The sequence below is a fragment of the Lolium rigidum genome, chromosome 5, assembly GCF_022539505.1.
Source record: "Lolium rigidum isolate FL_2022 chromosome 5, APGP_CSIRO_Lrig_0.1, whole genome shotgun sequence".
NCBI lineage: Eukaryota > Viridiplantae > Streptophyta > Magnoliopsida > Poales > Poaceae > Lolium > Lolium rigidum.
Window position 1 is genome coordinate 218,448,104 of NC_061512.1, and position 13,947 is coordinate 218,462,050.

The window sequence follows — 13,947 nt, forward strand, 5'->3', positions numbered from 1 at the left end:
GTTTTCTCACTCCAATAGGTATCTCAAGAAAGGAAAGCAATTTAGAAGTACTCCGTACTACAGTAGTATTTATTTATTTCCACGTAGCACTTGATTATGAAGTTAGAAGTTACGATGCAACATCAGAAATCAGCACTTCCTTCTGTGTCAACCTTCCAAAGAAATTGTCACTTCCTTTTATTACAGTCAGTCACCGGATGAACAAGCAGTAAAGAGAAGCTCACGAGCGCCTGACGAAATCGGCCACGACGGCGAGCTCCTTGATGGCATTCTCGCAGTCGGGCTTGAACAAGAAGTAGGTGTGCATCTCGCCCTTGGTTTCGTAGAACTCGAGCTCGCCGTCCCACCCGCACGCCTTGATACCATCCGCGTACGCGCGCGACCTCTCCACGAACAAGCAGCGTTCTGCGGTGGTAACCAGCACGCGGCCGCACCCGATCTGCCTCCAATCCTCCGGCGACGCCGCCGGGTTGATGTACGGGTGGCGGGGGCCGAACCTACCGCCGGAGGCCAGATCCAGCGTGCGCTCCATGTTGCCGCAGTGGGCAACCTCGCCGCCCACCAGTTCTGTCCCCCAGAAGTAGGAATGCATCAGCGCGATGCCACTGACCTTGTCGCCGTAGCCCTCGATGCGTTCCTTCCGCAGCCTTATCGCCGTATTATGCGCGATGTTGGCGCCGACGCTGTCGCCGGCAAGAACGACGCGGGAGGCGTCGCCGTGCGTGGCGAGCCAGGGCTCGGCGCCATCCGGGCGGCATGCGGTGACGACCGCCTCGAGGGCCGCGAAGGCGTCGTCGTACGCCGCCGGGAGAGGGTGCTCCGGGGCGAGGCGGTACTCGAATGAAACGACGATGGCGGGGACCGCGGCGGCAAGGGAGGCGGCGTACCTGTGGTAGATAGGGGAGGCGGTGCTGTGGGTAAAGAATGCGCCGCCGTGGAAGAAAACCACCACGGGAAGCTGCTTGCCGGGCTCCGACGTGGCCGCGGCGGGGAGGTAGAGGCGGACAGAGATGTTGGCGGCGGTGTCTAGGAGAACGTCCTTGGAAGCGACGCCGTTGGCGGGGTCCCCGAAGGGGGAGGGCGGCACGGTGTCGGTCCCGGCCAGCCGCTCGACGAGGCCGCTCTTGTGCACACGCAGGAAGCCGGGCATCTCGTACTCGATCTCTGAGGATGGGTCCATGACGTACGGTCGGTACGGCGGCTGCCGCCTGCCGGGGACCTTTAACTCCGCGGCGAAGAGCGAAACGGCAAGCGGGGCGAGGAGGAGAGAGCTGCCCGCGTTTCTTGAACGGACGAATACTGCATGTCTATATGAAAGCCGGCGTTGGGAAAACGGAAGTTCAATCATGGGATTTGGTATCGAATATTGCCTGTCTATATATATGAAAGCCTGTCTGAACGAACGAATATAATTGCGGCACTTTGTGCACCATTTTCTTTTCGAAATGGAGGTGGTTGGTATTAGTACCATTCTACAACTGGATCATTCAGAAGAGTCGGTACGCATGCTCTAAGCCATTTTACTTTTGTTATTCGTCGGTCCTTTTTTTAAGAACATGCGAGCAATTTTCAACATGGAACATCAGACTGGCAAAAGATAGTACTCATTCCATTTAAAAATAAGTCTCTCGGCCTTTTCCACATATAGATATACCTACAACTAAAATAAATCTAGATACATCAATATCTAGGTAAAAACAAGAAACTTAATTTATGACGAGATAGTACATCCGATGGAGTGTTTGGCAGAATAAAACAATCCCTAAAGGTAAAAACTGATAGACTAAGAAAGGTTCACTAGACATCATCAAATACGGCATCTCACTATACGACGATGACGATGTGTTTTTCCTAGCTCCCAAGGCACACATCTATGATATCTAAATAGAAGCAACTCACTAAGTTAATTTCTCTCAACATGTAAGATGTTCACATCATCAAGCATCTCTAAGCAATCATAACCCGGATTTGCTAGTCATCAGGCGACTGAGAACTTCTTAAGTCTCAGTCGACCTAATTAAGGGCCATCAGATTTTCGTGGAGATTCGTGTTGCTGGGCAGGTGTTATCACCAGAATTTGACCGGATCAGAGGTGGGCCGCGATTGAGATGGGCTTGAAGAATATACATGGAAGAAATACATGAATCGGCCTTATATGCAAAGTTTGGGCTAGTTTGCCCGTGTATCTGTAATATAGTAGGATACGTGTCGGTTAGAAAGAGTTTGGCTCGTGCACGGTTGGGATTATTCCCACGTTAGAAAGTCTACGGACTATAAATATGTATCTAGGGTTTATGAAATAAACAACAATCACGTTGACCACAAACCAATCTAGGCGCATCGCCAACTCCCTTGTCTCGAGGGTTTCTTCCGGGTAAGCATCATGCTGCCTAGATCGCATCTTGCGATCTAGGCAGTGCACGTTTATTCGTCGTTCATGCGTTGCTCGTGCTGAAGCCTTGTTGATGGCGAGCAACGTAGTTATCATAGATGTGTTAGGGTTAGCATTGTTCCATCGTATCATATGCTTTCGTCCATGCAACCCTCACTAGTAGGAAAAGCCTCATCAGTGGCGAACGAAAATTTGATTCTGTGGCGCATGGGTGGTGCGCCACAGAAACGTCGCCACAAAAATAAGCTTTCTGTGGCGCACCTGGTCGTGCGCCACAGAAATAAGGTTTCTGTGGCGCACTTGTTCTTAGGTGCGCCACAGAAAGCGTGCGCCACAGAATTGCTTCTTAGTGCGCCACAGAATTTGCTTGTATTATACACGATTTTGTGCTGCCTGCTATACATATGCAGTTTATACACAGCAATACGGATACACAATACGGATACACGGGTTATATACAGCAACATTCAGATATAATATAAATATCATGTACATTGCACGAGATATAACATAGACATCATCATCACATTACTTAGAGCCCGATCGAGATACATATATAGTGGCAAGTGTCAAATGTTTTGCATACAACTCTTAATTCATACAAAATTCACAATTTCGAGATACAAAGTAGTCTTCATCCGGTTCCTCCTTTGCTCCGTCATCTCTACCCACCAGGCTCGTTTGCATCGGGGTCCTTCCATCCAGTTCCTACTATGATGAAAATGGAAGAAAGTGAGACCAACAAGTATCCGATGCACAAGAGAAATGGAATAAATGCCTCATACATTGTTGGTCAACACAAATATTAACATTCAGGGACGGTGTAAGTGAGACCAAGTCCGATGCACAAGAGATTGATATTTGTGCTATCTTACCGGAGCTCACTTACGCCGCCCCGAGTGTACGGTGACCAAACATTTTAATCATCGGCATTTTGAAAATGTCAAAGCAAATGGAATGACAAAATGGAATAAGTGCCTCATACATTGTTGGTCAACACAAATATTAACATTTAGGGATGGCGTCGGTGAGACCAAGTCCGATGCACAAGAGATTGATATTTGTGCTATCTTACCAGAGCTCACTTACGCCACCCCCAAGTGTACGGTGACCAACATTTTAATCATCGGCATTTTGAAAATACCAAAGCAAATGGAATGACAAGGGCCTCATACTTTGTTGGTCGAAACAAATATTAACATTCCGGGACGGAGTTAGCGAGCCAGGTAGGATGCACAAGAGATTGATATTTGTGCAATCACACGAGGCTCACTAACACCGCCCCGAGTGTACGGTGACCAAGCATTTTAATCATCGGCATTTTGAAAATCTCAAAGCAAATGGAATGACAAAATGGAATAAGTGCCTCATACATTGTTGGTCAACACAAATATTAACATTTAGGGATGGTGTAAGCGAGGCCGGGTAGGATGCACAAGAGATTGATATTTGTGCTATCTTACCAGGCTCACTTACGCCACCCCCGAGTGTACGGTGACCAAACATTTTAATCATCGGCATTTTGAAAATCTCAAAGCAAATGGAATGAAAAAATAGAATATGTGCCTCATACATTGTTGGTCAACACAAATACTTTGCGGAAGGGCCCCCTTTCCCCGGTCGGCGTTCCGTCAACGGGTGCTTGACGACACAACAACGCCGATCTGCATCTCCGGCGCGGAACCACGCCGGTCCCTCGTCTGTCCAGTGAACGAGTCCTTGATGCAAAGACCGTGCCGGCCTGCCCGAGCATTATGCCGGGCCGTGTTGCCGCGCTTCAAGCCGTGTGTCCGCGCCTGCACTCGTTCGCCTTCTTGCCCGGTGAACCAATAGGCTGATCGTTGGAATAAGGAAACCGATGACAGCCGGTCGCAAGATTAAATTGCGATCGGCCGTCATCGGCTTCCTTATTCCAACGATTAGTCTATTCGTTCACCGGGCAAGAAGGCGAAGAGTGCAGGGCGCATGATCGACTACGGCCGGAAGCGCGACAACGAGGGTCGGCATGATGCTAGGGAGGCTGGCACCGTCTTGGCATTAAGGACTCGTTCACGTACCTGGACGGCGAGAGAAGAAAAGTGGTGCTGCGCCGGAGAGGCATGTCGGCGTTGTTGTCTCATCAAGGACTCGTTCACGGAACGGCGGCCAGGGAAAGGGGGGCTCGTCTACAAAGTATATTGCGGCGTATAGGTGACCAAACATTCTAATCATCGGCACTAAAATGGAAGAAAGGCCAATGCAATTAAGAAGTAGCTAGTATGAACTAAATGGAATGCCTCATACTTTGTTGGTCGAAACAAATATGAACATCCCGGGATGGCGTTAGTGAGGCCGAGTAGGATGCACAAGAGATTGATATTTGTGCCATCACACCAGGCTCACTAGCGACACCCCGAGTGTACAGATTGACCGAACATTCTAATCATCGGCACTAAAATGGAAGAAAGAGCCAAGTGGTATCAACTAAATGGAATGCCTCATACTTTGTTGGTCGAAACAAATATTAACATCCAGGGATGGAGTAAGTGAGGCCGGGTAGGATTCACAAGATATTGATATTTGTGCCATCACACCAAGCCTCACTTGCTCCACCCCGAGTGTACGAGTGATCGACCAACCATCTAATCATCGACAAGTACAAAAACACCACCAAACCAGCAACCATGGTGACATAAGTCAAGATGCACAAACACACATAGCATGCATGGAGCAGATGCTCCAAAGGGATTATTCATCACTTGGTATATAGACCAAGTGATGTCGGCAAAAGAGAGGCCAATCAAGAACCAAGTAAATCCAAGTAAGTGATAGATATGCCTAAACAAGCAACAACACATAGCATATCCCAGCTAACCGGATGAGACAAGTCTTGGTAGCCAACTTAATCACCTAGCACCACCTAGCCTTTTAAAACCATCGAAGCTTGATCTTTTTCTTCAAAGGATACCACAGTGGCATTCATTTACATGATCCCCTATCGTGGATATCTCTATTTTCATCAAAGCCAACAAGAAATAGATCATAAGGCATCAATTAAGGAGGCAACCAGGGACAAAGGCATCAATTGGGGTAATGTTAAAATGTTTGTCTCCATATTTGGGAGAAATTTTTAATACTTGGAGTCTAGCTAATGGAAATCAAGAACTAGTCTTGATCTCCAAATGGTGATTAGAGGGAATTTATTCATCTTAAGCAACATTAGGGACAAATGGGATCATGCAAGGGACTTGGGTCATTTGGATCATAAGGCATCAATTAAGGAGGCAACCAGGGACAAAGGGAAACATTTGATGATCCATTATCATAGGCAACAAAGCAAGCAACTTTTCCCCTCTAATCTAGCTAGAGTCCTTAAAAGAAATCCATCATAAGCATGGTCAAATACACATATATAGCATGGGGCAGATGCTCCAAAGGGATTATATATTCATCACTTGGTAATTTGGAGAGCAAACAAGCGAGTAGCCATAACACTCAATCCAATAATATAGTAATTTGGATCATAGGGCATCAATTAAGGAGGCAACCAGGATACCACGAGTAGCATAGTAGCATACCATAAGCTCACAAGAATCCATCATTTTCTTCACAAGGATACCACAGTAGCATACCATAGTAGCATTTCATGCATTTAAATGAACCAGTAGCATCAAAACCAACCAAATGTCCAACTACCAAGCAATACCAAGTGAGCAAGTCTTCATTACCTTGTACAGGTTCAGACAAGGATTTATAGAACAAGTACAGAGAGGCAGAGGCAGAGGCATAGACAATTTCTATAAGCATAGAGAACACTCCAATTTCTATAAGCATAGACAATTTCATTGTCACATCTTTCTATAAGCATCACTAGCAGCAGCAGCAATGCATATGAACACCATATACAGGTACGGTTCAGAACAATTTCATTGTCACATTGTACAGGTTCAGAACAACATATAGAACACTCCAATAAGCATCACTAGCGAGCAGCAGCAATGCATATGAACACCATATGAAGCAAAACGATTAGGGGCAATGCATCCAGAGCAACAGCAGCAATACATCCGGAGCGAGCATTTCGTCGAGCACGTTGTGCTCGCGGGGGAGGAAGAGGGAGGGAGGGGAGGAAGAGGGAGGGAGCTCACCGACGACAACAACGGTTGTGGAGGAGCTCACCGACGACGACGGCAAGGGTGGAGGTCGCGGCGGCTCCTCCACCTTGACGCGACGGCGGCCCCTCCTCGCGGCGGCCCCTCCTCACCGTAGCGGCAGCTTGTGCTGCAGGTGGCGGGGATGGGAGGAGCGTGGCGGCAAGCGGCCCTCGCGTAGGAAGGCGGCAGCGACGGCGACGGCGATGGCGACGACCATGGCGGCGCGCGGTGAGGAGAGGGGAGAGGGGAGAGGCGCGCGGTACGGATCAGATCGAGGTGAACAAGCGTGGGCGGGGGAGGGCACGGGATGATATAGCTAAGTTCCCTTAGTTCTGTGGCGCACCAGAACAAGTGCGCCACAGAATCAACTACTTCTGTGGCGCACCAAAGCAAGTGCGCCACAGAAACGTACACTACGTGGCGCAGCGCACCGCGTGCGCCACGGAAATACGTACACCGATAATTGGGGGTGACAGGTTGTGGGGCCCGCCAAGTTTTTGTGGCGCATGGTCGGCTGCTGCGCCACAAAATTAAGCTATTTCTGTGGCGCACCGAGCTTTGTGCGCCACAAAATAAGTTTCTGTGGCGCACTCGAAACGGTGCGCCACAGAACTAAGCTTCGCCTATAAGGGTTTTCCTACTAGTGCCTTAGACGTCTAGCCGCCCTTACACCTATCTTGGGTGTAAGGGCGGCACCCCGTTTGATCATTATTTAGTAGATCCGATCCGTTATGATTGCTCCTTGTTCTTCAAGGATTAGTTTAATATCTGCATAGTTAGGCCTTACAAACGGGTTGAAGGATCCAGTGGCACGTAGGGTGTAGTTTGCTAGCCCTAGGCAAGATGTTCCGGGGATCAACTTCATGTTGGTTTTTAGGCCTTGTCTAGGGTCGGTTTACGATCACCGTGCGTGGCCTCCAGGCTCAATCACGCGTAGGATGTTCCGATTATGTGGTGAAAACCCTAAATCGTAGTAGGTTGTTTTAGCTTTATTTTGATCAAGCAGGACCACCATCTGACCGTACACCTCGTACGGATCATGGGTGGATCGGCTCCTTGAGCCGATTCACGGGACAACTCGAGAGCCGATCGAGGCTCGTATTTAATGTTTACGTGTATGCCATGCGAGGAAACTAAGCGAGGCAAATCCACACCTTCCCGACCAGGTATAGGTCGGGTGGCACGCCCTTGCACCAGCATCGGACGTGCGTGCCGGAGTCTTTGCGGGCCGTCGCTCGAGGGACCAGGGCCGGCCGCAGTCTCGGGAGCCTCCCGGCTCTCTTGTGTTGCCCGTCGGCTGCTCGCCGGTGGGTTTCGACCGCAACACATTTCGGCACGCCCGGTGGGACAGTCTTCGACATCAACCGCATCGCCATCTACATCCGAGATGGCGGAAGGCACTCCGATCACGTACGAGGATCTCACCGAGGAGCTCAAGAAGAAGTATGACGAGGTCAAAGCGATCCTCGAAGCCGACCTCATCGGCTCTTTCCGCAGAACCCGCTCACACGGCATCGGGTGGAAGGGGTTCTCACCGAAGCGCGCTCGATGGAGTGGACCTGTCCGCCCCGTCGGAAGAACGCACCAGGTCCCTCGCATCGGGAGATTAACTTCATGGTAGCTCATTCGCTGCACCGCCATTCGAGAGCTCCGGTGAACACTTTGGAGCGTGTCGCTCTTCGGGTGATCCAGAAATCATGAGGCATCAGTACTCTCCGCCAGGACCAGCTCTAGGGACTCACCAAGGAGAGATGCCACTCCAGTCCCGACCACCGCTGCCATTCGCGGTGGCAGCACTCGAAGTGCCGATTTCACCGGCATACGTCGTCTACAAGATCGGTGGTGACCCTAGTGATTACCGAGTTCTTGCATGAGGCGCCTAAGGAGATCCCCGATGGCGTGTATTTCACACGTTCGTTGGGAACCCCAAGAGGAAGGTATGATGCGCACAGCGAGCAAGTTTTCCCTCGAGAAAGAAACCAAGGTTTATCGAACCAGGAGGAGCCAAGAAGCACGTTGAAGGTTGATGGCGGCGAGATGTAGTGCGGCGCAACACCGGGGATTCCGGCGCCAACGTGGAACCTGCACAACACAATCCAAAGTACTTTGCCCCAACGAAACAAGTGAGGTTGTCAATCTCACCGGCTTGCTGTAACAAAGGATTAACCGTATTGTGTGGAAGATGATTGTTTGCGGAGAAAACGAGAAAAACAAGTATTGCGAGTAGATTTGTATTTCAGTATTAAAGAATGGACCGGGGTCCACAGTTCACTAGAGGTGTCTCTCCCATAAGATAAAAGCATGTTGGGTGAACAAATTACAGTCGGGCAATTGACAAATAGAGAGGGCATAACAATGCACATACATGTCATGATAAGTATAGTGAGATTTAATTGGGCATTACGACAAAGTACATAGACCGCCATCCAACCGCATCTATGCCTAAAAAGTCCACCTTCAGAGTTATCATCCGAACCCCTTCCGATATTAAGTTGCAAAGCAACGAGACAATTGCATTAAGTATGGTGCGTAATGTAATCAATAACTACATCCTTAGACATAGCATCAATATTTTATCCCTAGTGGCAACAAGACACAGCACAACCTTAGAACTTTTCGTCACTTCGTCCCGAGTGTCAATGCGAGGCATGAACCCACTATCGAGCATAAATACTCCCTCTTGGAGTTAAGAGCAAAAACTTGGCCAGAGCCTCTACTAATAACGGAGAGCATGCAAGATCATAAACAACACATATGTAATAACTTGATAATTAACATAACATGGTATTCTCTATCCATCGGATCCCGACAAACACAACATATAGCATTAGATAGATGATCTTGATCATGTTAGGCAGCTCACAAGATCCAACAATGAAGCACAATGAGGAGAAGACAACCATCTAGCTACCTGCTATGGACCCATAGTCCGGGGGTGAACTACTCACTCATCACTCCGGAGGCGACCATGGCGGTGTAGAGTCCTCCGGGAGATGAATCCCCTCTCCGGCAGGGTGCCGGAGGAGATCTCCGAGAATCCCCCGAGATGGGATTGGCGGCGGCGGCGTCTCAGTAAGGTTTTCCGTATCGTGGTTTTTCGCCTCAGGGGTTTCGCGACGGAGGCTTTAAGTAGGCGGAAGGGCAACGTGGGGGGCCACACGAGGGCCCCACACCACAGGTCGGCGCGACCAAGGCCTGGGCCGTGCCGCCCTATGGTGGCGGCCCCTCGTGGCCCCACTTCGACTCCTCTTCGGTCTTCCGGAAGCTTCGTGGCAAAATAGGACCCTGGGTTTTAATTTCGTCCAATTCCGAGAATATTTCGTTACTAGGATTTCTGAAACCAAAAACAGCAGAAAACAAGAATCGGCTCTTCGGCATCTTGTTAATAGGTTAGTTCCAGAAAATGCACGAATATGACATAAAGTGTGCATAAAACATGTAGGTATCATCAATAATATGGCATGGAACATAAGAAATTATCGATACGTCGGAGACGTATCAGCATCCCCTAGCTTAGTTCTGCTCGTCCCGAGCAGGTAAAACGATAACAAAGATAATTTCTGAAGTGATATGCCATCATAACCTTGATCATACTATTTGTAAACATATGTAATGAATGCAGCGATCAAAACAATGGTAATGACATGAGTAAACAAGTGAATCATAAAGCAAAGACTTTTCATGAATAGTACTTCAAGACAAGCATCAATAAGTCTTGCATAAGAGTTAACTCATAAAGCAATAAATCAAAGTAAAGGTATTGAAGCAACACAAAGGAAGATTAAGTTTCAGCGGTTGCTTTCAACTTATAACATGTATATCTCATGGATAATTGTCAACATAGAGTAATATAGCAAGTGCAATATGCAAGTATGTAGGAATCAATGCACAGTTCACACAAGTGTTTGCTTCTTGAGGTGGAGAGAGATAGGTGAACTGACTCAACATAAAAGTAAAAATAATGGTCCTTCAAAGAGGAAAGCATCGATTGCTATGTTTGTGCTAGAGCTTTTATTTTGAAAACATGAAACAATTTTGTCAACGGTAGTAATAAAGCATATGAGTTATGAAGATTATATCTTACAAGTTGCAAGTCTCATGCATAGTATACTAATAGTGCCCGCACCTTGTCCTAATTAGCTTGGACTACCGGATCATCACATACACATGTTTTAACCAAGTGTCACAATGGGGTACCTCCATGCCGCCTGTACAAAGGTCTAAGGAGAAAGCTCGCATTTTGGATTTCTCGCTTTTGATTATTCTCAACTTAGACATCCATACCGGGACAACATGGACAACAGATAATGGACTCCTCTTTAATGCATAAGCATGTGGCAACAATTATTATTCTCATATGAGATTGAGGATATATGTCCAAAACTGAAACTTCCACCATGAATCATGGCTTTAGTTAGCGGCCCAGTGTTCTTCTCTAAAAATATGCATGCTCCAACCATTAAGGTGGTAGATCTCTCTTACTTCAGACAAGGCGGACATGCATAGCAACTCACATGATATTCAACAAAGAATAGTTGATGACGTCCTCAGAAACATGGTTATCGCACAACAAGCAACTTAATAAGAGATAAAGTGCATAAGTACATATTCAATACCACAATAGTTTTTAAGCTATTTGTCCCATGAGCTATATATTGCAAAGGTGAATGATGGAATTTTAAAGGTAGCACTCAAGCAATTTACTTTGGAATGGCGGAGAAATACCATGTAGTAGGTAGGTGATGGCGTGTATTTCACACGTTCGTTGGGCAACCCCAAGAGGAAGGTATGATGCGCACGAGCAGCAAGTTTTCCTCGAGAAAGAAACCAAGGTTTATCGAACCAGGAGGAGCCAAGAAGCACGTTGAAGGTTGATGGCGGCGGGATGTAGTGCGGCGCAACACCAGAGATTCCGGTGCCAACGTGGAACCTGCACAACACAACCAAAGTACTTTGCCCCAACGAAACAGTGAGGTTGTCAATCTCACCGGCTTGCTGTAACAAAAGATTAACCGTATTGTGTGGAAGATGATTGTTTGCAGAGAAAACAAGAAAACAAGTATTGCAGCAGATTTGTATTTCGAGTATTAAAGAATGGACCGGGGTCCACGGTTCACTAGAGGTGTCTCTCCCATAAGATAAAAGCATGTTGGGTGAACAAATTACAGTCGGGCAATTGACAAATAGAGAGGGCATAACAATGCACATACATGACATGATAAGTATAGTGAGATTTAATTGGGCATTACGACAAAGTACATAGACCGCCATCCAACCGCATCTATGCCTAAAAAGTCCACCTTCAGAGTTATCATCCGAACCCCCTCCGGTATTAAGTTGCTAACAACGAGACAATTGCATTAAGTATGGTGCGTAATGTAATCAACAACTACATCCTCGGACATAGCGCCAATGTTTTATCCCTAGTGGCAACAAGCACAACACAACCTTAGAACTTTCATCACTCTGTCCAGGTGTCAATGCAGGCATGAACCCACTATCGAGCATAAGTACTCCCTCTTGGAGTTAAAAGTAAAAACTTGGCCGAGCCTCTACTAGAAACGGAGAGCATGCAAGATCATAAACAACACATGTATAATAACTTGATAATTAACATGACATAGTATTCTCTATCCATCGGATCCCGACAAACACAACATATAGAATTACGGATAGATGATCTTGATCATGTTAGGCAGCTCACAAGATCCAACAATGAAGCACAATGAGGAGAAGACAACCATCTAGCTACTGCTATGGACCCATAGTCCAGGGGTAGACTACTCACTCATCACTCCGGAGGCGACCATGGCGGTGTAGAGTCCTCCGGGAGATGATTCCCCTCTCCCGGCAGGGTGCCGGAGGCGATCTCCCGGATCCCCCGAGATGGGATCGGCGGCGACGGCGTCTCGGTAAGGTTTTCCGTATCGTGGCTCTCGGCATCGGGGGTTTCGTCACGGAGGCTTTAAGTAGGCGGAAGGGCAAGTCCAGAGGCGGCATGGGGGCCCACACCATAGGCCGGCGCGGCCGGCGTGGGGCCGCGCCGCCCTAGGGTCTGGCCACCCCGTGGCCCCTCTTCGTCTCGTCTTCGGACTTCCGGAAGCTTCGTGGAAAAATAGGCCCCCGGGCTTTGATTTCGTCCAATTCCGAGAATATTTCGTTACTAGGATTTCGAAACCAAAAACAGCATGAAAACAGACAACTGGCACTTCGGCATATTGTTAATAGGTTAGTTCCAGAAAATGCACAAATACGACATAAAGTGTGCATAAAACATGTAGGTATCATCAATAATATGGCATAGAACATAAGAAATTATCGATACGTCGGAGACGTATCAAGCATCCCCAAGCTTAGTTCTGCTCGTCCCGAGCGAGTAAAACGATAACAAAGATAATTTCTCGAAGTGATATGCCATCATAACCTTGATCATACTATTTGTAAACATATGTAGTGGATGCAGCGATCAAAACAATGGTGATGACATGAGTAAACAAGTGAATCATATAGCAAAGACTTTTCATGAATAGTACTTCAAGACAAGTATTAATAAGTCTTGCATAAGAGTTAACTCATAAAGCAATAAATCAAAGTAAAGGTATTGAAACAACACAAAGGAAGATTAAGTTTTCAGCGGTTGCTTTCAACTTGTAACATGTATATCTCATGGATAATAGTCAACATAGAGTAATATAACAAGTACAATATGCAAGTATGTAGGAATCAATGCACGGTTCACACAAGTGTTTGCTTCTTGAGGTGGAGAGAAATAGGTGAACTGACTCAACATAAAAGTAAAGAGAATGGTCCTTCAAAGAGGAAAACATCGATTGCTATATTTGTGCTGGAGCTTTTATTTTGAAAACATGAAACAATTTTGTCAACGGTAGTAATAAAGCATATGAGTTATGAAAGTTATATCTTACAAGTTGCAAGTCTCATGCATAGTATACTAATAGTGCCCGCACCTTGTCCTAATTAACTTGGACTACCGGATCTTTGCAATGCACATGTTTTGACCAAGTGTCACAATGGGGTACCTCCATGCCGCCCGTACAAAGGTCTAAGGAGAAAGCTCGCATTTTGGATTTCTCGCTTTTGATTATTCTCAACTTAGACATCCATACCGGGACAACATGGACAACAGATAATGGACTCCTCTTTTATGCATAAGCATGTGGCAACAATTATTATTCTCATATGAGATTGAGGATATGTGTCCAAACTGAAACTTCCACCATGAATCATGGCTTTAGTTAGCGGCCCAAAGTTCTTCTCTAACAACATGCATGCTCCAACCATGAAGGTGGTAGATCTCTCTTGCTTCGGACAAGACGGACATGCATAGCAACTCACATGATATCCAACAAGAAATAGTTGATGGCGTCCCCAGAAACATGGTTACCGCTCAACAAGCAACTT

General features: G+C 47.1%; 1 pseudogene; it reads right to left on the minus strand.

Moving 5' to 3' along the window:
- Positions 1-220: 220 nt before the first annotated feature.
- On the minus strand, positions 221-2,441 carry LOC124657090 (annotated as a pseudogene).
- Between the last annotated feature and the right edge of the window lie 11,506 nt (positions 2,442-13,947).